We start from the raw sequence: 22,102 nt of genomic DNA, 5'->3' as shown, positions 1-22,102 counted from the left end.
GAGACGTGGAGGTCAGAGTTGTATAACAAGACGCTTTAAATGCCCCTCACAAGAGAAGTGGAGGTCAGAGTGGTATTTCTAGATGCTTTTAATGCCCCTTACAAGAGATGTGGAGGTCAGAGAGGTATAACAAGATGCTTTGAATGCCCGTCAAAAGAGACGTGGAGGTCAGAGTGGTATAACAAGACGCTTTGAATGCCCATTACAAGAGAGGTGGAGGTCAGAGTCGTATAACAAGATGTTTTTAATGCCCCTTACAAGAGACGTGGAGGTTAAAGTGGTATAACAAGATGCTTTTAATGCCCCTTACAAGAGACGTGGAGGTCAGAGTGGTATAACAAAACACTTTTAATGCACCTTACAAGAGACGTGGAGGTCAGAGTGGTATAACAAGGCGATTTCATGCCCCTTACAAGAGACGTGGAGGTCAGAGTGGTATAACGAGACTCTTTTAATGCCCTTTACAAGAGATGTGGAGGTCAGAGTGGTATAACAAGATGCTTTGAATGCCCGTCAGAAGAGACGAGGAGGTCAGAGTGGTGTAACAAGACGCTTTTAATGCCCCTTACAAGAGATGTGGTCAGAGTGGTATAACAAGACGCTTTTAATGCCCGTTAGAAGAGACGTGGAGGTCAGAGTGGTATAACAAGACGCTTTGAATGCCCTTTACAAGAGACGTGGAGGTCAGAGTGGTATAAGAAGATGCTTTTAATGCCCCTTACAAGAGACGTGAAGGTCAGACTGGTATAACAAGACACTTTTAATGCCCGTCAGAAGAGACGTGGAGGTCAGAGTGGTATAACAAAACTCTTTTAAAGCCCCTTACAAGAGATGTGGAGGTCAGAGTGGTATAATAAGACACTTTTAATGCCCGTCAGAAGAGACGTGGAGGTCAGAATGGTATTACAAGACTCTTTTAAAGCCCCTTACAAGAGATGTGGAGGTCAGAGTGGTATAACAAGACGCTTTTAATGCCCGTCAGAAGAGACGTGGAAGTCAGAGTGTATAACAAGACGCTTTTAATGCCCCTTACAAGAGATGTGGAGGTCAGAGTGGTATAACAAGACGCTTTTAATGCCCGTCAGAAGAGACGTGGAGGTCAGAGTGGTGAAACAAGATGCTTTTAATGCCCCTTACAAGAGACGTGGAGGTCAGAGTGGTATAACAAGGGGCTTTTAATGCCCCTTACAAGAGATGTGGAGGTCAGAGTGGTATAACAAGACGCTTTTAATTCCCGTCAGAAGAGACGTGGAGGTCAGAGTGGTATGGAAAGACTCTTTTATTGTCCCTTACAAGAGACGTGGAGGTCAGAGTGGTATAACAAGACGCTTTTAATGCCCATCAAAAGAGACATGGAGGTAAGAGTGTTATAACAAGATGCTTTTAATGCCCCTTACAAGAGACGTGGAGGTCAGAGTGGTATAACAAGGTGCTTTTAATGCCCGTTACAAGAGATGTGGAGGTCAGAGTGGTATAACAAGACGCTTTTAATGCCCGTCAGAAGAGACATGGAGGTCAGAGTGGTATAACAAGACTCTTTTAATGTCCCTTACAAGAGACGTGGAGGTCAGAGTTGTATAACAAGATGCTTTTAATGCCCGTCAGAAGAGACGTGGAGGTCAGAGTGGTATAACAAGACTCTTTTAATGCACGTCAGAAGAGACGTGGAGGTCAGAGTGGTATAACAAGACTCTTTTAGTGTCCCTTACAAGAGACGTGGAGGTCAGAGTGGTATAACAAGACGCTTTTAATGCCCGTCAGAAGAGACGTGAAGGTCAGAGTGGTATAACCAGATGCTTTTAATGCCCCTTACAAGAGACGTGGAGGTCAGAGTGGTATAACAAGATGCTTTTAATGCCCCTTACAAGACATGTGGAGGTCAGAGTGGTATAACAAGACCCTTTTAATGCCCCTTACAAGAGACGTGGAGCTCAGAGTGGTATAACAAGATGCTCCTAATGCCCCTTACAAGAGAAGTGGAGGTCAGAGTGGTATAACAAGACGCTTTTAATGCCCCTTACAAGAGACGTGGAGGTCAGAGTGGTATATCAAGTCGCTTTTAATGCCCCTTACAAGAGACGTGGAGGTGAGAGTGGTATAACGAGACGCTTTTAATGCCCCTTACAAGAGATGTGGAGGTCAGAGAGGTATAACAAGACGCTTTTAATGCCCCGTCAGAAGAGAAGTGGAGGTCAGAGTGGTATAACAAGACACTTTTAACGCCCCTTACAAGAGACGTGGAGGTCAGAGTGGTATAACAAGACGATTGCATGCCCCTTACAAGAGACGTGGAGGTCAGTGTGGTATAACAAGACGCTTTTAATGCCTTTTACAAGAGATGTGGAGGTCAGATTGGTATAACTAGATGCTTTTAATGCCCGTCAGAAGAGACGTGGAGGTCAGAGTGGTATAACAAGACGCTTTAAATGCCCCTTACAAGAGATGTGGAGGTCAGAGTGGTATAACAAGACGCTTTTAATGCCCGTCAGAAGAGATGTGGAGGTCAGAGTGGTGTAACAAGACGCTTTGAATGCCCTTTACAAGAGACGTGGAGGTCAGAGTGGTATAACAAGATGCTTTTAATGCCCCTTACAAGAGACGTGGAGGTTAAAGTGGTATAACAAGATGCTTTTAATGCCCCTTACAAGAGACGTGGAGGTCAGAGTGGTATAACAAGACTCTTTTAAAGCCCCTTACAAGAGATGTGGAGGTCAGAGTGGTATAACAAGATGCTTTTAATGCCCGTCAAAAGAGACGTGGAGGTCAGAGTGGTATAACAAGACGCCTTTAATGCCCCTTACAAGAGATGTGGAGGTCAGAGTGGTATAACAAGACGCTTTTAATGCCCGTCAGAAGAGACGTGGAGGTCAGAGTGGTAAAGCAAGATGCTTTTAATGCCCCTTACAAGAGACGTGGAGGTCAGAGTGGTATAACAAGACGCTTTTAATGCCCGTCAGAAGAAACGTGGAGGTAAGAGTGTTATAACAAGATGCTTTTAATGCCCGTTACAAGATACGTGGAGGTCAGAGTGGTATAACAAGGTGCTTTTAATGCCTCTTACAAGAGATGCGGAGGTCAGAGTGGTAAAACAAGACGATTTTAAGGCCCGTCAGAAGAGACGTGGAGGTCAGAGTGGTATAACAAGACTCTTTTCATGTCCCTTACAAAAGATGTGGAGGTCAGAGTGGTATAACAAGACGCTTTTAATGCCCGTCAGAAGAGATGTGGAGGTCAGAGTGTTATAACAAGAAGCTTTTAATGCCCCTTACAAGAGACGTGGAGGTCAGAGTGGTATAACAAGACGCTTTGAATGCCCTTTACAAGAGACGTGGAGGTCAGAGTGGTATAACAAGAAGCTTTTAATGCCCCTTACAAGAGACGTGGAGGTTAAAGTCGTATAACAAGATGCTTTTAATGCCCCTTACAAGAGACGTGGAGGTCAGAGTGGTATAACAAGACTCTTTTAAAGCCCCTTACAAGAGATGTGGAGGTCAGAGTGGTATAACAAGATGCTTTTAATGCCCGTCAAAAGAGACGTGGATGTCAGAGTGGTATAACAAGACGCCTTTAATGTCCCTTACAAGAGATGTGGAGGTCAGAGTGGTATAACAAGACGCTTTTAATGCCCGTCAGAAGAGACGTGGAGGACAGAGTGGTAAAGCAAGATGCTTTTAATGCACCTTACAAGAGACGTGGAGGTCAGAGTGGTATAACAAGGTGCTTTTAATGCCCCTTACAAGAGATGTGGAGGTCAGAGTGGTATAACAAGACGCTTTTAATGCCCGTCAGAAGAGACGTGGAGGTCAGAGTGGTATAACAAGACTCTTTTAATGTGCCTTACAAGAGACGTGGAGGTCAGAGTGGTATAACAAGACGCTTTTAATGCCCGTCAGAAGAAACGTGGCGGTAAGAGTGTTATAACAAGATGCTTTTAATGCCCCTTACAAGATACGTGGAGGTCAGAGTGGTATAAAAAGGTGCTTTTAATGCCCCTTATAAGAGATGTGGAGGTCAGAGTGGTATAACAAGACGATTTTAATGCCCGTCAGAAGAGACGTGGAGGTCAGAGTGGTATAACAAGACTCTTTTCATGTCCCTTACAAGAGACGTGGAGGTCAGAGTGGTATAACAAGACGCTTTTAATGCCCGTCAGAAGAGACGTGGAGGTCAGAGTGGTATAACAAACGCTTTTAATGCCCCTTACAAGAGACGTGGAGGTCAGAGTGGTATAACAAACGCTTTTAATGCCCCTTACAAGAGACGTGGAGGTCAGAGTGGTATAACAAGACGCTTTTAATGCCCCTTACAAGAGACGTGGAGGTCAGAGTTGTATAACAAGACACTTTTAATGCCCCTTACAAGAGACGTGGAGGTCAGAGTGGTATAACAAGACACTTTTATTGCCCGTTACAAGAGACGTGGAGGTCAGAGTGGTATAACAAGACTCTTTTAATGCCCGTCAGAAGAGACGTGGAGGTCAGAGTGGTATAACAAGACGCTTTTAATGTCCCTTACAAGAGATGTGGAGGTCAGAGTGGTATAACAAGACGCTTTTAATGCCCCGTCAGAAGATACGTGGAGGTCAGAGTGGTATAACCAGATGCTTTTAATGCCCCTTACAAGAGACGTGGAGGTCAGAGTGGTATAACAAGATGCTTTTAATGCCCCTTACAAGACATGTGGAGGTCAGAGTGGTATTACAAGACACTTTTAATGCCCGTCAGAAGAGACGTGGAGGTCAGAGTGGTATAACAAGACGCTTTGAATGCCCTTTACAAGAGACGTGGAGGTCAGAGTGGTATAACAAGAAGCTTTTAATGCCCCTTACAAGAGACGTGGAGGTTAAAGTCGTATAACAAGATGCTTTTAATGCCCCTTACAAGAGACGTGGAGGTCAGAGTGGTATAACAAGACTCTTTTAAAGCCCCTTACAAGAGATGTGGAGGTCAGAGTGGTATAACAAGATGCTTTTAATGCCCGTCAAAAGAGACGTGGATGTCAGAGTGGTATAACAAGACGCCTTTAATGTCCCTTACAAGAGATGTGGAGGTCAGAGTGGTATAACAAGACGCTTTTAATGCCCGTCAGAAGAGACGTGGAGGACAGAGTGGTAAAGCAAGATGCTTTTAATGCACCTTACAAGAGACGTGGAGGTCAGAGTGGTATAACAAGGTGCTTTTAATGCCCCTTACAAGAGATGTGGAGGTCAGAGTGGTATAACAAGACGCTTTTAATGCCCGTCAGAAGAGACGTGGAGGTCAGAGTGGTATAACAAGACTCTTTTAATGTGCCTTACAAGAGACGTGGAGGTCAGAGTGGTATAACAAGACGCTTTTAATGCCCGTCAGAAGAAACGTGGCGGTAAGAGTGTTATAACAAGATGCTTTTAATGCCCCTTACAAGATACGTGGAGGTCAGAGTGGTATAACAAGGTGCTTTTAATGCCCCTTATAAGAGATGTGGAGGTCAGAGTGGTATAACAAGACGATTTTAATGCCCGTCAGAAGAGACGTGGAGGTCAGAGTGGTATAACAAGACTCTTTTCATGTCCCTTACAAGAGACGTGGAGGTCAGAGTGGTATAACAAGACGCTTTTAATGCCCGTCAGAAGAGACGTGGAGGTCAGAGTGGTATAACAAACGCTTTTAATGCCCCTTACAAGAGACGTGGAGGTCAGAGTGGTATAACAAACGCTTTTAATGCCCCTTACAAGAGACGTGGAGGTCAGAGTGGTATAACAAGACGCTTTTAATGCCCCTTACAAGAGACGTGGAGGTCAGAGTTGTATAACAAGACACTTTTAATGCCCCTTACAAGAGACGTGGAGGTCAGAGTGGTATAACAAGACACTTTTATTGCCCGTTACAAGAGACGTGGAGGTCAGAGTGGTATAACAAGACTCTTTTAATGCCCGTCAGAAGAGACGTGGAGGTCAGAGTGGTATAACAAGACGCTTTTAATGTCCCTTACAAGAGATGTGGAGGTCAGAGTGGTATAACAAGACGCTTTTAATGCCCCGTCAGAAGAGACGTGGAGGTCAGAGTGGTATAACCAGATGCTTTTAATGCCCCTTACAAGAGACGTGGAGGTCAGAGTGGTATAACAAGATGCTTTTAATGCCCCTTACAAGACATGTGGAGGTCAGAGTGGTATTACAAGACACTTTTAATGCCCCTTACAAGAGACGTGGAGCTCAAAGTGGTATAACAAGATGCTACCAATGCCCCTTACAAGAGACGTGGAGGTCAGAGTGGTATAACAAGACGCTTTTAATGCCCCTTACAAGAGACGTGGAGGTCAGAGTGGTATATCAAGTCGATTTTAATGCCCCTTACAAGAGACGTGGAGGTCAGAGTGGTATAACGAGACGCTTTTAATGCCCCTTACAAGAGATGTGGAGGTCAGAGTGGTATAACAAGACGCTTTCAATGCCCCGTCAGAAGAGAAGTGGAGGTCAGAGTGGTGTAACAAGACACTTTTAATGCCCCTTACAAGAGACGTGGAGGTCAGAGTGGTATAACAAGACGATTTCATGCCCCTTACAAGAGACATGGAGGTCAGAGTGGTATAACAAGATGCTTTTAATGCCCCTTACAAGAGATGTGGAGGTCAGAGTGGTATAACAAGATGCTTTTAATGCCAGTCAGAAGAGACGTGGAGGTCAGATTGGTATAACAAGACGCTTTTAATGCCCCTTACAAGAGATGTGGAGGTCAGAGTGGTATAACAAGTCGCTTTTAATGCCTGTCAGAAGAGACATGGAGGTCAGAGTGGTATAACAAGACGATTTTAATGCCGCTTACAAGAGGCGTGGAGATCAGAGTGGTATAACTAGATGCTTTTAATGCCCCTTACAAGAGATGTGGAGGTCAGAGTGGTATAACAAGACGCTTTTAATGCCCGTCAGAAGAGACGTGGAGGTCAGAGTGGTATAACAAGACGCTTTTAATGCCCCTTACAAGAGATGTGGAGGTCAGAGTGGTATAACAAGCCGCTTTTAATGCCCCTTACAAGAGATGTAGAGGGCAGAGTGGTATAAGAAGACGCTTTTAATGCCCCTTACAAGAGATGTAGAGGTCAGAGTGGTATAACAAGACGCTTTTAATGCCCGTCAGAAGAGACGTGTAGGTCAGAATGGTATAACAAGACGCTTTTAATGCCCTTTACAAGAGATGTGGAGGTCAGAGTGGTATAACAAGACGCTTTTAAGGCCCGTCAGAAGAGACGTGGAGGTCAGAGTGGTATAACAAGACGCTTTGAATGCCCTTTACAAGAGACGTGGAGGTCAGAGTGGTATAACAAGATGCTTTTAATGCCCCTTACAAGAGACGTGAAGGTCAGACTGGTATAACAAGACACTTTTAATGCCCGTCAGAAGAGACGTGGAGGTCAGAGTGGTATAACAAAACTCTTTTAAAGCCCCTTACAAGAGATGTGGAGGTCAGAGTGGTATAACAAGACACTTTTAATGCCCGTCAGAAGAGACGTGGAGGTCAGAATGGTATTACAAGACTCTTTTAAAGCCCCTTACAAGAGATGTGGAGGTCAGAGTGGTATAACAAGACGCTTTTAATGCCCGTCAGAAGAGACGTGGAAGTCAGAGTGGTATAACAAGACGCTTTTAATGCCCCTTACAAGAGATGTGGAGGTCAGAGTGGTATAACAAGACGCTTTTAATGCCCGTCAGAAGAGACGTGTAGGTCAGAATGGTATAACAAGACGCTTTTAATGCCCTTTACAAGAGATGTGGAGGTCAGAGTGGTATAACAAGACGCTTTTAAGGCCCGTCAGAAGAGACGTGGAGGTCAGAGTTGTATAACAAGACGCTTTAAATGCCCCTCACAAGAGAAGTGGAGGTCAGAGTGGTATTTCTAGATGCTTTTAATGCCCCTTACAAGAGATGTGGAGGTCAGAGAGGTATAACAAGATGCTTTGAATGCCCGTCAAAAGAGACGTGGAGGTCAGAGTGGTATAACAAGACGCTTTGAATGCCCATTACAAGAGAGGTGGAGGTCAGAGTCGTATAACAAGATGTTTTTAATGCCCCTTACAAGAGACGTGGAGGTTAAAGTGGTATAACAAGATGCTTTTAATGCCCCTTACAAGAGACGTGGAGGTCAGAGTGGTATAACAAAACACTTTTAATGCACCTTACAAGAGACGTGGAGGTCAGAGTGGTATAACAAGGCGATTTCATGCCCCTTACAAGAGACGTGGAGGTCAGAGTGGTATAACAAGACGCTTTTAATGCCCCTTACAAGAGACGTGGAGGTCAGACTGGTATAACAAGTAGCTTTTAATGCCACTTACAAGAGACGTGGAGGTCAGAGTGGTATAACGAGACTCTTTTAATGCCCTTTACAAGAGATGTGGAGGTCAGAGTGGTATAACAAGATGCTTTGAATGCCCGTCAGAAGAGACGAGGAGGTCAGAGTGGTGTAACAAGACGCTTTTAATGCCCCTTACAAGAGATGTGGTCAGAGTGGTATAACAAGACGCTTTTAATGCCCGTTAGAAGAGACGTGGAGGTCAGAGTGGTATAACAAGACGCTTTGAATGCCCTTTACAAGAGACGTGGAGGTCAGAGTGGTATAACAAGATGCTTTTAATGCCCCTTACAAGAGACGTGAAGGTCAGACTGGTATAACAAGACACTTTTAATGCCCGTCAGAAGAGACGTGGAGGTCAGAGTGGTATAACAAAACTCTTTTAAAGCCCCTTACAAGAGATGTGGAGGTCAGAGTGGTATAATAAGACACTTTTAATGCCCGTCAGAAGAGACGTGGAGGTCAGAATGGTATTACAAGACTCTTTTAAAGCCCCTTACAAGAGATGTGGAGGTCAGAGTGGTATAACAAGACGCTTTTAATGCCCGTCAGAAGAGACGTGGAAGTCAGAGTGTATAACAAGACGCTTTTAATGCCCCTTACAAGAGATGTGGAGGTCAGAGTGGTATAACAAGACGCTTTTAATGCCCGTCAGAAGAGACGTGGAGGTCAGAGTGGTGAAACAAGATGCTTTTAATGCCCCTTACAAGAGACGTGGAGGTCAGAGTGGTATAACAAGGGGCTTTTAATGCCCCTTACAAGAGATGTGGAGGTCAGAGTGGTATAACAAGACGCTTTTAATTCCCGTCAGAAGAGACGTGGAGGTCAGAGTGGTATGGAAAGACTCTTTTATTGTCCCTTACAAGAGACGTGGAGGTCAGAGTGGTATAACAAGACGCTTTTAATGCCCATCAAAAGAGACATGGAGGTAAGAGTGTTATAACAAGATGCTTTTAATGCCCCTTACAAGAGACGTGGAGGTCAGAGTGGTATAACAAGGTGCTTTTAATGCCCGTTACAAGAGATGTGGAGGTCAGAGTGGTATAACAAGACGCTTTTAATGCCCGTCAGAAGAGACATGGAGGTCAGAGTGGTATAACAAGACTCTTTTAATGTCCCTTACAAGAGACGTGGAGGTCAGAGTTGTATAACAAGATGCTTTTAATGCCCGTCAGAAGAGACGTGGAGGTCAGAGTGGTATAACAAGACTCTTTTAATGCACGTCAGAAGAGACGTGGAGGTCAGAGTGGTATAACAAGACTCTTTTAGTGTCCCTTACAAGAGACGTGGAGGTCAGAGTGGTATAACAAGACGCTTTTAATGCCCGTCAGAAGAGACGTGAAGGTCAGAGTGGTATAACCAGATGCTTTTAATGCCCCTTACAAGAGACGTGGAGGTCAGAGTGGTATAACAAGATGCTTTTAATGCCCCTTACAAGACATGTGGAGGTCAGAGTGGTATAACAAGACCCTTTTAATGCCCCTTACAAGAGACGTGGAGCTCAGAGTGGTATAACAAGATGCTCCTAATGCCCCTTACAAGAGAAGTGGAGGTCAGAGTGGTATAACAAGACGCTTTTAATGCCCCTTACAAGAGACGTGGAGGTCAGAGTGGTATATCAAGTCGCTTTTAATGCCCCTTACAAGAGACGTGGAGGTGAGAGTGGTATAACGAGACGCTTTTAATGCCCCTTACAAGAGATGTGGAGGTCAGAGAGGTATAACAAGACGCTTTTAATGCCCCGTCAGAAGAGAAGTGGAGGTCAGAGTGGTATAACAAGACACTTTTAACGCCCCTTACAAGAGACGTGGAGGTCAGAGTGGTATAACAAGACGATTGCATGCCCCTTACAAGAGACGTGGAGGTCAGTGTGGTATAACAAGACGCTTTTAATGCCTTTTACAAGAGATGTGGAGGTCAGATTGGTATAACTAGATGCTTTTAATGCCCGTCAGAAGAGACGTGGAGGTCAGAGTGGTATAACAAGACGCTTTAAATGCCCCTTACAAGAGATGTGGAGGTCAGAGTGGTATAACAAGACGCTTTTAATGCCCGTCAGAAGAGATGTGGAGGTCAGAGTGGTGTAACAAGACGCTTTGAATGCCCTTTACAAGAGACGTGGAGGTCAGAGTGGTATAACAAGATGCTTTTAATGCCCCTTACAAGAGACGTGGAGGTTAAAGTGGTATAACAAGATGCTTTTAATGCCCCTTACAAGAGACGTGGAGGTCAGAGTGGTATAACAAGACTCTTTTAAAGCCCCTTACAAGAGATGTGGAGGTCAGAGTGGTATAACAAGATGCTTTTAATGCCCGTCAAAAGAGACGTGGAGGTCAGAGTGGTATAACAAGACGCCTTTAATGCCCCTTACAAGAGATGTGGAGGTCAGAGTGGTATAACAAGACGCTTTTAATGCCCGTCAGAAGAGACGTGGAGGTCAGAGTGGTAAAGCAAGATGCTTTTAATGCCCCTTACAAGAGACGTGGAGGTCAGAGTGGTATAACAAGACGCTTTTAATGCCCGTCAGAAGAAACGTGGAGGTAAGAGTGTTATAACAAGATGCTTTTAATGCCCGTTACAAGATACGTGGAGGTCAGAGTGGTATAACAAGGTGCTTTTAATGCCTCTTACAAGAGATGCGGAGGTCAGAGTGGTAAAACAAGACGATTTTAAGGCCCGTCAGAAGAGACGTGGAGGTCAGAGTGGTATAACAAGACTCTTTTCATGTCCCTTACAAAAGATGTGGAGGTCAGAGTGGTATAACAAGACGCTTTTAATGCCCGTCAGAAGAGATGTGGAGGTCAGAGTGTTATAACAAGAAGCTTTTAATGCCCCTTACAAGAGACGTGGAGGTCAGAGTGGTATAACAAGACGCTTTGAATGCCCTTTACAAGAGACGTGGAGGTCAGAGTGGTATAACAAGAAGCTTTTAATGCCCCTTACAAGAGACGTGGAGGTTAAAGTCGTATAACAAGATGCTTTTAATGCCCCTTACAAGAGACGTGGAGGTCAGAGTGGTATAACAAGACTCTTTTAAAGCCCCTTACAAGAGATGTGGAGGTCAGAGTGGTATAACAAGATGCTTTTAATGCCCGTCAAAAGAGACGTGGATGTCAGAGTGGTATAACAAGACGCCTTTAATGTCCCTTACAAGAGATGTGGAGGTCAGAGTGGTATAACAAGACGCTTTTAATGCCCGTCAGAAGAGACGTGGAGGACAGAGTGGTAAAGCAAGATGCTTTTAATGCACCTTACAAGAGACGTGGAGGTCAGAGTGGTATAACAAGGTGCTTTTAATGCCCCTTACAAGAGATGTGGAGGTCAGAGTGGTATAACAAGACGCTTTTAATGCCCGTCAGAAGAGACGTGGAGGTCAGAGTGGTATAACAAGACTCTTTTAATGTGCCTTACAAGAGACGTGGAGGTCAGAGTGGTATAACAAGACGCTTTTAATGCCCGTCAGAAGAAACGTGGCGGTAAGAGTGTTATAACAAGATGCTTTTAATGCCCCTTACAAGATACGTGGAGGTCAGAGTGGTATAACAAGGTGCTTTTAATGCCCCTTATAAGAGATGTGGAGGTCAGAGTGGTATAACAAGACGATTTTAATGCCCGTCAGAAGAGACGTGGAGGTCAGAGTGGTATAACAAGACTCTTTTCATGTCCCTTACAAGAGACGTGGAGGTCAGAGTGGTATAACAAGACGCTTTTAATGCCCGTCAGAAGAGACGTGGAGGTCAGAGTGGTATAACAAACGCTTTTAATGCCCCTTACAAGAGACGTGGAGGTCAGAGTGGTATAACAAACGCTTTTAATGCCCCTTACAAGAGACGTGGAGGTCAGAGTGGTATAACAAGACGCTTTTAATGCCCCTTACAAGAGACGTGGAGGTCAGAGTTGTATAACAAGACACTTTTAATGCCCCTTACAAGAGACGTGGAGGTCAGAGTGGTATAACAAGACACTTTTATTGCCCGTTACAAGAGACGTGGAGGTCAGAGTGGTATAACAAGACTCTTTTAATGCCCGTCAGAAGAGACGTGGAGGTCAGAGTGGTATAACAAGACGCTTTTAATGTCCCTTACAAGAGATGTGGAGGTCAGAGTGGTATAACAAGACGCTTTTAATGCCCCGTCAGAAGATACGTGGAGGTCAGAGTGGTATAACCAGATGCTTTTAATGCCCCTTACAAGAGACGTGGAGGTCAGAGTGGTATAACAAGATGCTTTTAATGCCCCTTACAAGACATGTGGAGGTCAGAGTGGTATTACAAGACACTTTTAATGCCCGTCAGAAGAGACGTGGAGGTCAGAGTGGTATAACAAGACGCTTTGAATGCCCTTTACAAGAGACGTGGAGGTCAGAGTGGTATAACAAGAAGCTTTTAATGCCCCTTACAAGAGACGTGGAGGTTAAAGTCGTATAACAAGATGCTTTTAATGCCCCTTACAAGAGACGTGGAGGTCAGAGTGGTATAACAAGACTCTTTTAAAGCCCCTTACAAGAGATGTGGAGGTCAGAGTGGTATAACAAGATGCTTTTAATGCCCGTCAAAAGAGACGTGGATGTCAGAGTGGTATAACAAGACGCCTTTAATGTCCCTTACAAGAGATGTGGAGGTCAGAGTGGTATAACAAGACGCTTTTAATGCCCGTCAGAAGAGACGTGGAGGACAGAGTGGTAAAGCAAGATGCTTTTAATGCACCTTACAAGAGACGTGGAGGTCAGAGTGGTATAACAAGGTGCTTTTAATGCCCCTTACAAGAGATGTGGAGGTCAGAGTGGTATAACAAGACGCTTTTAATGCCCGTCAGAAGAGACGTGGAGGTCAGAGTGGTATAACAAGACTCTTTTAATGTGCCTTACAAGAGACGTGGAGGTCAGAGTGGTATAACAAGACGCTTTTAATGCCCGTCAGAAGAAACGTGGCGGTAAGAGTGTTATAACAAGATGCTTTTAATGCCCCTTACAAGATACGTGGAGGTCAGAGTGGTATAACAAGGTGCTTTTAATGCCCCTTATAAGAGATGTGGAGGTCAGAGTGGTATAACAAGACGATTTTAATGCCCGTCAGAAGAGACGTGGAGGTCAGAGTGGTATAACAAGACTCTTTTCATGTCCCTTACAAGAGACGTGGAGGTCAGAGTGGTATAACAAGACGCTTTTAATGCCCGTCAGAAGAGACGTGGAGGTCAGAGTGGTATAACAAACGCTTTTAATGCCCCTTACAAGAGACGTGGAGGTCAGAGTGGTATAACAAACGCTTTTAATGCCCCTTACAAGAGACGTGGAGGTCAGAGTGGTATAACAAGACGCTTTTAATGCCCCTTACAAGAGACGTGGAGGTCAGAGTTGTATAACAAGACACTTTTAATGCCCCTTACAAGAGACGTGGAGGTCAGAGTGGTATAACAAGACACTTTTATTGCCCGTTACAAGAGACGTGGAGGTCAGAGTGGTATAACAAGACTCTTTTAATGCCCGTCAGAAGAGACGTGGAGGTCAGAGTGGTATAACAAGACGCTTTTAATGTCCCTTACAAGAGATGTGGAGGTCAGAGTGGTATAACAAGACGCTTTTAATGCCCCGTCAGAAGAGACGTGGAGGTCAGAGTGGTATAACCAGATGCTTTTAATGCCCCTTACAAGAGACGTGGAGGTCAGAGTGGTATAACAAGATGCTTTTAATGCCCCTTACAAGACATGTGGAGGTCAGAGTGGTATTACAAGACACTTTTAATGCCCCTTACAAGAGACGTGGAGCTCAAAGTGGTATAACAAGATGCTACCAATGCCCCTTACAAGAGACGTGGAGGTCAGAGTGGTATAACAAGACGCTTTTAATGCCCCTTACAAGAGACGTGGAGGTCAGAGTGGTATATCAAGTCGATTTTAATGCCCCTTACAAGAGACGTGGAGGTCAGAGTGGTATAACGAGACGCTTTTAATGCCCCTTACAAGAGATGTGGAGGTCAGAGTGGTATAACAAGACGCTTTCAATGCCCCGTCAGAAGAGAAGTGGAGGTCAGAGTGGTGTAACAAGACACTTTTAATGCCCCTTACAAGAGACGTGGAGGTCAGAGTGGTATAACAAGACGATTTCATGCCCCTTACAAGAGACATGGAGGTCAGAGTGGTATAACAAGATGCTTTTAATGCCCCTTACAAGAGATGTGGAGGTCAGAGTGGTATAACAAGATGCTTTTAATGCCAGTCAGAAGAGACGTGGAGGTCAGATTGGTATAACAAGACGCTTTTAATGCCCCTTACAAGAGATGTGGAGGTCAGAGTGGTATAACAAGTCGCTTTTAATGCCTGTCAGAAGAGACATGGAGGTCAGAGTGGTATAACAAGACGATTTTAATGCCGCTTACAAGAGGCGTGGAGATCAGAGTGGTATAACTAGATGCTTTTAATGCCCCTTACAAGAGATGTGGAGGTCAGAGTGGTATAACAAGACGCTTTTAATGCCCGTCAGAAGAGACGTGGAGGTCAGAGTGGTATAACAAGACGCTTTTAATGCCCCTTACAAGAGATGTGGAGGTCAGAGTGGTATAACAAGCCGCTTTTAATGCCCCTTACAAGAGATGTAGAGGGCAGAGTGGTATAAGAAGACGCTTTTAATGCCCCTTACAAGAGATGTAGAGGTCAGAGTGGTATAACAAGACGCTTTTAATGCCCGTCAGAAGAGACGTGTAGGTCAGAATGGTATAACAAGACGCTTTTAATGCCCTTTACAAGAGATGTGGAGGTCAGAGTGGTATAACAAGACGCTTTTAAGGCCCGTCAGAAGAGACGTGGAGGTCAGAGTGGTATAACAAGACGCTTTGAATGCCCTTTACAAGAGACGTGGAGGTCAGAGTGGTATAACAAGATGCTTTTAATGCCCCTTACAAGAGACGTGAAGGTCAGACTGGTATAACAAGACACTTTTAATGCCCGTCAGAAGAGACGTGGAGGTCAGAGTGGTATAACAAAACTCTTTTAAAGCCCCTTACAAGAGATGTGGAGGTCAGAGTGGTATAACAAGACACTTTTAATGCCCGTCAGAAGAGACGTGGAGGTCAGAATGGTATTACAAGACTCTTTTAAAGCCCCTTACAAGAGATGTGGAGGTCAGAGTGGTATAACAAGACGCTTTTAATGCCCGTCAGAAGAGACGTGGAAGTCAGAGTGGTATAACAAGACGCTTTTAATGCCCCTTACAAGAGATGTGGAGGTCAGAGTGGTATAACAAGACGCTTTTAATGCCCGTCAGAAGAGACGTGTAGGTCAGAATGGTATAACAAGACGCTTTTAATGCCCTTTACAAGAGATGTGGAGGTCAGAGTGGTATAACAAGACGCTTTTAAGGCCCGTCAGAAGAGACGTGGAGGTCAGAGTTGTATAACAAGACGCTTTAAATGCCCCTCACAAGAGAAGTGGAGGTCAGAGTGGTATTTCTAGATGCTTTTAATGCCCCTTACAAGAGATGTGGAGGTCAGAGAGGTATAACAAGATGCTTTGAATGCCCGTCAAAAGAGACGTGGAGGTCAGAGTGGTATAACAAGACGCTTTGAATGCCCATTACAAGAGAGGTGGAGGTCAGAGTCGTATAACAAGATGTTTTTAATGCCCCTTACAAGAGACGTGGAGGTTAAAGTGGTATAACAAGATGCTTTTAATGCCCCTTACAAGAGACGTGGAGGTCAGAGTGGTATAACAAAACACTTTTAATGCACCTTACAAGAGACGTGGAGGTCAGAGTGGTATAACAAGGCGATTTCATGCCCCTTACAAGAGACGTGGAGGTCAGAGTGGTATAACAAGACGCTTTTAATGCCCCTTACAAGAGACGTGGAGGTCAGACTGGTATAACAAGTAGCTTTTAATGCCACTTACAAGAGACGTGGAGGTCAGAGTGGTATAACGAGACTCTTTTAATGCCCTTTACAAGAGATGTGGAGGTCAGAGTGGTATAACAAGATGCTTTGAATGCCCGTCAGAAGAGACGAGGAGGTCAGAGTGGTGTAACAAGACGCTTTTAATGCCCCTTACAAGAGATGTGGTCAGAGTGGTATAACAAGACGCTTTTAATGCCCGTTAGAAGAGACGTGGAGGTCAGAGTGGTATAACAAGACGCTTTGAATGCCCTTTACAAGAGACGTGGAGGTCAGAGTGGTATAACAAGATGCTTTTAATGCCCCTTACAAGAGACGTGAAGGTCAGACTGGTATAACAAGACACTTTTAATGCCCGTCAGAAGAGACGTGGAGGTCAGAGTGGTATAACAAAACTCTTTTAAAGCCCCTTACAAGAGATGTGGAGGTCAGAGTGGTATAATAAGACACTTTTAATGCCCGTCAGAAGAGACGTGGAGGTCAGAATGGTATTACAAGACTCTTTTAAAGCCCCTTACAAGAGATGTGGAGGTCAGAGTGGTATAACAAGACGCTTTTAATGCCCGTCAGAAGAGACGTGGAAGTCAGAGTGTATAACAAGACGCTTTTAATGCCCCTTACAAGAGATGTGGAGGTCAGAGTGGTATAACAAGACGCTTTTAATGCCCGTCAGAAGAGACGTGGAGGTCAGAGTGGTGAAACAAGATGCTTTTAATGCCCCTTACAAGAGACGTGGAGGTCAGAGTGGTATAACAAGGGGCTTTTAATGCCCCTTACAAGAGATGTGGAGGTCAGAGTGGTATAACAAGACGCTTTTAATTCCCGTCAGAAGAGACGTGGAGGTCAGAGTGGTATGGAAAGACTCTTTTATTGTCCCTTACAAGAGACGTGGAGGTCAGAGTGGTATAACAAGACGCTTTTAATGCCCATCAAAAGAGACATGGAGGTAAGAGTGTTATAACAAGATGCTTTTAATGCCCCTTACAAGAGACGTGGAGGTCAGAGTGGTATAACAAGGTGCTTTTAATGCCCGTTACAAGAGATGTGGAGGTCAGAGTGGTATAACAAGACGCTTTTAATGCCCGTCAGAAGAGACATGGAGGTCAGAGTGGTATAACAAGACTCTTTTAATGTCCCTTACAAGAGACGTGGAGGTCAGAGTTGTATAACAAGATGCTTTTAATGCCCGTCAGAAGAGACGTGGAGGTCAGAGTGGTATAACAAGACTCTTTTAATGCACGTCAGAAGAGACGTGGAGGTCAGAGTGGTATAACAAGACTCTTTTAGTGTCCCTTACAAGAGACGTGGAGGTCAGAGTGGTATAACAAGACGCTTTTAATGCCCGTCAGAAGAGACGTGAAGGTCAGAGTGGTATAACCAGATGCTTTTAATGCCCCTTACAAGAGACGTGGAGGTCAGAGTGGTATAACAAGATGCTTTTAATGCCCCTTACAAGACATGTGGAGGTCAGAGTGGTATAACAAGACCCTTTTAATGCCCCTTACAAGAGACGTGGAGCTCAGAGTGGTATAACAAGATGCTCCTAATGCCCCTTACAAGAGAAGTGGAGGTCAGAGTGGTATAACAAGACGCTTTTAATGCCCCTTACAAGAGACGTGGAGGTCAGAGTGGTATATCAAGTCGCTTTTAATGCCCCTTACAAGAGACGTGGAGGTGAGAGTGGTATAACGAGACGCTTTTAATGCCCCTTACAAGAGATGTGGAGGTCAGAGAGGTATAACAAGACGCTTTTAATGCCCCGTCAGAAGAGAAGTGGAGGTCAGAGTGGTATAACAAGACACTTTTAACGCCCCTTACAAGAGACGTGGAGGTCAGAGTGGTATAACAAGACGATTGCATGCCCCTTACAAGAGACGTGGAGGTCAGTGTGGTATAACAAGACGCTTTTAATGCCTTTTACAAGAGATGTGGAGGTCAGATTGGTATAACTAGATGCTTTTAATGCCCGTCAGAAGAGACGTGGAGGTCAGAGTGGTATAACAAGACGCTTTAAATGCCCCTTACAAGAGATGTGGAGGTCAGAGTGGTATAACAAGACGCTTTTAATGCCCGTCAGAAGAGATGTGGAGGTCAGAGTGGTGTAACAAGACGCTTTGAATGCCCTTTACAAGAGACGTGGAGGTCAGAGTGGTATAACAAGATGCTTTTAATGCCCCTTACAAGAGACGTGGAGGTTAAAGTGGTATAACAAGATGCTTTTAATGCCCCTTACAAGAGACGTGGAGGTCAGAGTGGTATAACAAGACTCTTTTAAAGCCCCTTACAAGAGATGTGGAGGTCAGAGTGGTATAACAAGATGCTTTTAATGCCCGTCAAAAGAGACGTGGAGGTCAGAGTGGTATAACAAGACGCCTTTAATGCCCCTTACAAGAGATGTGGAGGTCAGAGTGGTATAACAAGACGCTTTTAATGCCCGTCAGAAGAGACGTGGAGGTCAGAGTGGTAAAGCAAGATGCTTTTAATGCCCCTTACAAGAGACGTGGAGGTCAGAGTGGTATAACAAGACGCTTTTAATGCCCGTCAGAAGAAACGTGGAGGTAAGAGTGTTATAACAAGATGCTTTTAATGCCCGTTACAAGATACGTGGAGGTCAGAGTGGTATAACAAGGTGCTTTTAATGCCTCTTACAAGAGATGCGGAGGTCAGAGTGGTAAAACAAGACGATTTTAAGGCCCGTCAGAAGAGACGTGGAGGTCAGAGTGGTATAACAAGACTCTTTTCATGTCCCTTACAAAAGATGTGGAGGTCAGAGTGGTATAACAAGACGCTTTTAATGCCCGTCAGAAGAGATGTGGAGGTCAGAGTGTTATAACAAGAAGCTTTTAATGCCCCTTACAAGAGACGTGGAGGTCAGAGTGGTATAACAAGACGCTTTTAATGCCCCTTACAAGAGACGTGGAGGTCAGAGTGGTATAACAAGATGCTTTTAATGCCCCTTACAAGAGACGTGGAGGTCAGAGTGGTATAACAAGACACTTTTAATGCCCCTTACAAGAGACGTGGAGGTCAGAGTGGTATAACAAGACACTTTTATTGCCCGTTACAAGAGACGTGGAGGTCAGAGTGGTATAACAAGACGCTTTTAATGCCCGTCAGAAGAGACGTGGAGGTCAGAGTGGTATAACAAGACGCTTTTAATGTCCCTTACAAGAGACGTGGAGGTCAGAGTGGTATAACAAGACGCTTTTAATGCCCCGTCAGAAGAGACGTGGAGGTCAGAGTGGTATAACCAGATGCTTTTAATGCCCCTTACAAGAGACGTGGAGGTCAGAGTGGTATAACAAGATGCTTTTAATGCCCCTTACAAGACATGTGGAGGTCAGAGTGGTATTACAAGACACTTTTAATGCCCCATACAAGAGACGTGGAGCTCAGAGTGGTATAACAAGATGCTACCAATGCCCCTTACAAGAGACGTGGAGGTCAGAGTGGTATAACAAAACGCTTTTAATGCCCCATACAAGAGACGTGGAGGTCAGAGTGGTATATTAAGTCGATTTTAATGCCCCTTACAAGAGACGTGGAGGTCAGAGTGGTATAACAAGACACTTTTCATGCCCCTTACAAGAGACGTGGAGGTCAGAGTGGTATAACAAGACGCTTTTAATGCCCGTCAGAAGAGATGTGGAGGTCAGAGTGTTATAACAAGAAGCTTTTAATGCCCCTTACAAGAGACGTGGAGGTCAGAGTGGTATAACAAGACGCTTTTAATGCCCCTTACAAGAGACGTGGAGGTCAGAGTGGTATAACAAGATGCTTTTAATGCCCCTTACAAGAGACGTGGAGGTCAGAGTGGTATAACAAGACACTTTTATTGCCCGTTACAAGAGACGTGGAGGTCAGAGTGGTATAACAAGACGCTTTTAATGCCCGTCAGAAGAGACGTGGAGGTCAGAGTGGTATAACAAGACGCTTTTAATGTCCCTTACAAGAGACGTGGAGGTCAGAGTGGTATAACAAGACGCTTTTAATGCCCCGTCAGAAGAGACGTGGAGGTCAGAGTGGTATAACCAGATGCTTTTAATGCCCCTTACAAGAGACGTGGAGGTCAGAGTGGTATAACAAGATGCTTTTAATGCCCCTTACAAGACATGTGGAGGTCAGAGTGGTATTACAAGACACTTTTAATGCCCCTTACAAGAGACGTGGAGCTCAGAGTGGTAAAACAAGATGCTACCAATGCCCCTTACAAGAGACGTGGAGGTCAGAGTGGTATAACAAAATGCTTTTAATGCCCCTTACAAGAGACGTGGAGGTCAGAGTGGTATATCAAGTCGATTTTAATGCCCCTTACAAGAGACGTGGAGGTCAGAGTGGTATAACGAGACGCTTTTAATGCCCCTTACAAGAGATGTGGAGGTCAGAGTGGTATAACAAGACGCTTTCAATGCCCCGTCAGAAGAGAAGTGGAGGTCAGAGTGGTATAACAAGACACTTTTCATGCCCCTTACAAGAGACGTGGAGGTCAGAGTGGTATAACAAGACGATTTCATGCCCCTTACAAGAGACGTGGAGGTCAGAGTGGTATAACAAGACGCTTTTAATGCCCCTTACAAGAGATGTGGAGGTCAGAGTGGTATAACAATATGCTTTTAATGCCAGTCAGAAGAGACGTGGAGGTCAGAGTGGTATAACAAGACGCTTTTAATGCCCCTTACAAGAGATGTGGAGGTCAGAGTGGTATAACAAGTCGCTTTTAATGCCTGTCAGAAGAGACATGGAGGTCAGAGTGGTATAACAAGACGCTTTTAATGCCGCTTACAAGAGGCGTGGAGGTCAGAGTGGTATAACTAGATGCTTTTAATGCCCCTTACAAGAGATGTGGAGGTCAGAGTGGTATAACAAGACGCATTTAATGCCCGTCAGAAGAGACGTGGAGGTCAGAGTGGTATAACAAGACGCTTTTAATGCCCCTTACAAGAGATGTGGAGGTCAGAGTGGTATTACAAGAAGCTTTTAATGCCCGTCAGAAGAGAAGTGGAGGTCAGAGTGGTATAACAAGACGCTTTGAATGCCCTTTACAAGAGACGTGGAGGTCAGAGTGGTATAACAAGATGCTTTTAATGCCCCTTAAAAGAGACGTGGAGGTTAGAGTGGTATAACAAGATGCTTTTAATGCCCCTTAGAAGAGATGTGGAGGTCAGAGTGCTATAACAAGACGCTTTTAATGCCCGTCAGAAGAGACGTGTAGGTCAGAGTGGTATAACAAGATGCTTTTAAAGCCCCTTACAAGAGATGTGGAGGTCAGAGTGGTATAACAAGACGCTTTTAATGCTGTCAGAAGAGACGTGGAGGTCAGAGTGGTATTACAAGATGCTTTTAATGCCCCTTACAAGAGACGTGGAGGTCAGAGTGGTATAACAAGGTGCTTTTAATGCCCCTTACAAGAGATGGTGAGGTCAGAGTGGTATAGCAAGACGCTTTTAATGCCCGTCTGAAGAGACGTAGAGGTCAGAGTGGTATAACAAGACTCTTTTAATGTCCCTTACAAGAGACGTGGAGGTCAGAGTGGTATAACAAGACAATTTTAATGCCCGTCAGAAGAGACGTGGAGGTCAGAGTGTTATAACAAGATGCTTTTAATGCCCCTTACAAGAGACGTGAAGGTCAGAGTGGTATAACAAGACGCTTTTAATGCCCGTCAGAAGAGACGTGTAGGTCAGAATGGTATAACAAGACGCTTTTAATGCCCTTTACAAGAGATGTGGAGGTCAGAGTGGTATAACAAGACGCTTTTAAGGCCCGTCAGAAGAGACGTGGAGGTCAGAGTTGTATAACAAGACGCTTTAAATGCCCCTCACAAGAGAAGTGGAGGTCAGAGTGGTATTTCTAGATGCTTTTAATGCCCCTTACAAGAGATGTGGAGGTCAGAGAG

The sequence above is a fragment of the Phyllobates terribilis genome, unplaced genomic scaffold (assembly GCF_046119375.1).
Source record: "Phyllobates terribilis strain yellow unplaced genomic scaffold, ASM4611937v1 Scaffold_1__5_contigs__length_1240528914, whole genome shotgun sequence".
NCBI classification, from domain to species: Eukaryota; Metazoa; Chordata; class Amphibia; order Anura; family Dendrobatidae; genus Phyllobates; species Phyllobates terribilis.
Note: the sequence above shows the minus strand (reverse complement) of the source record.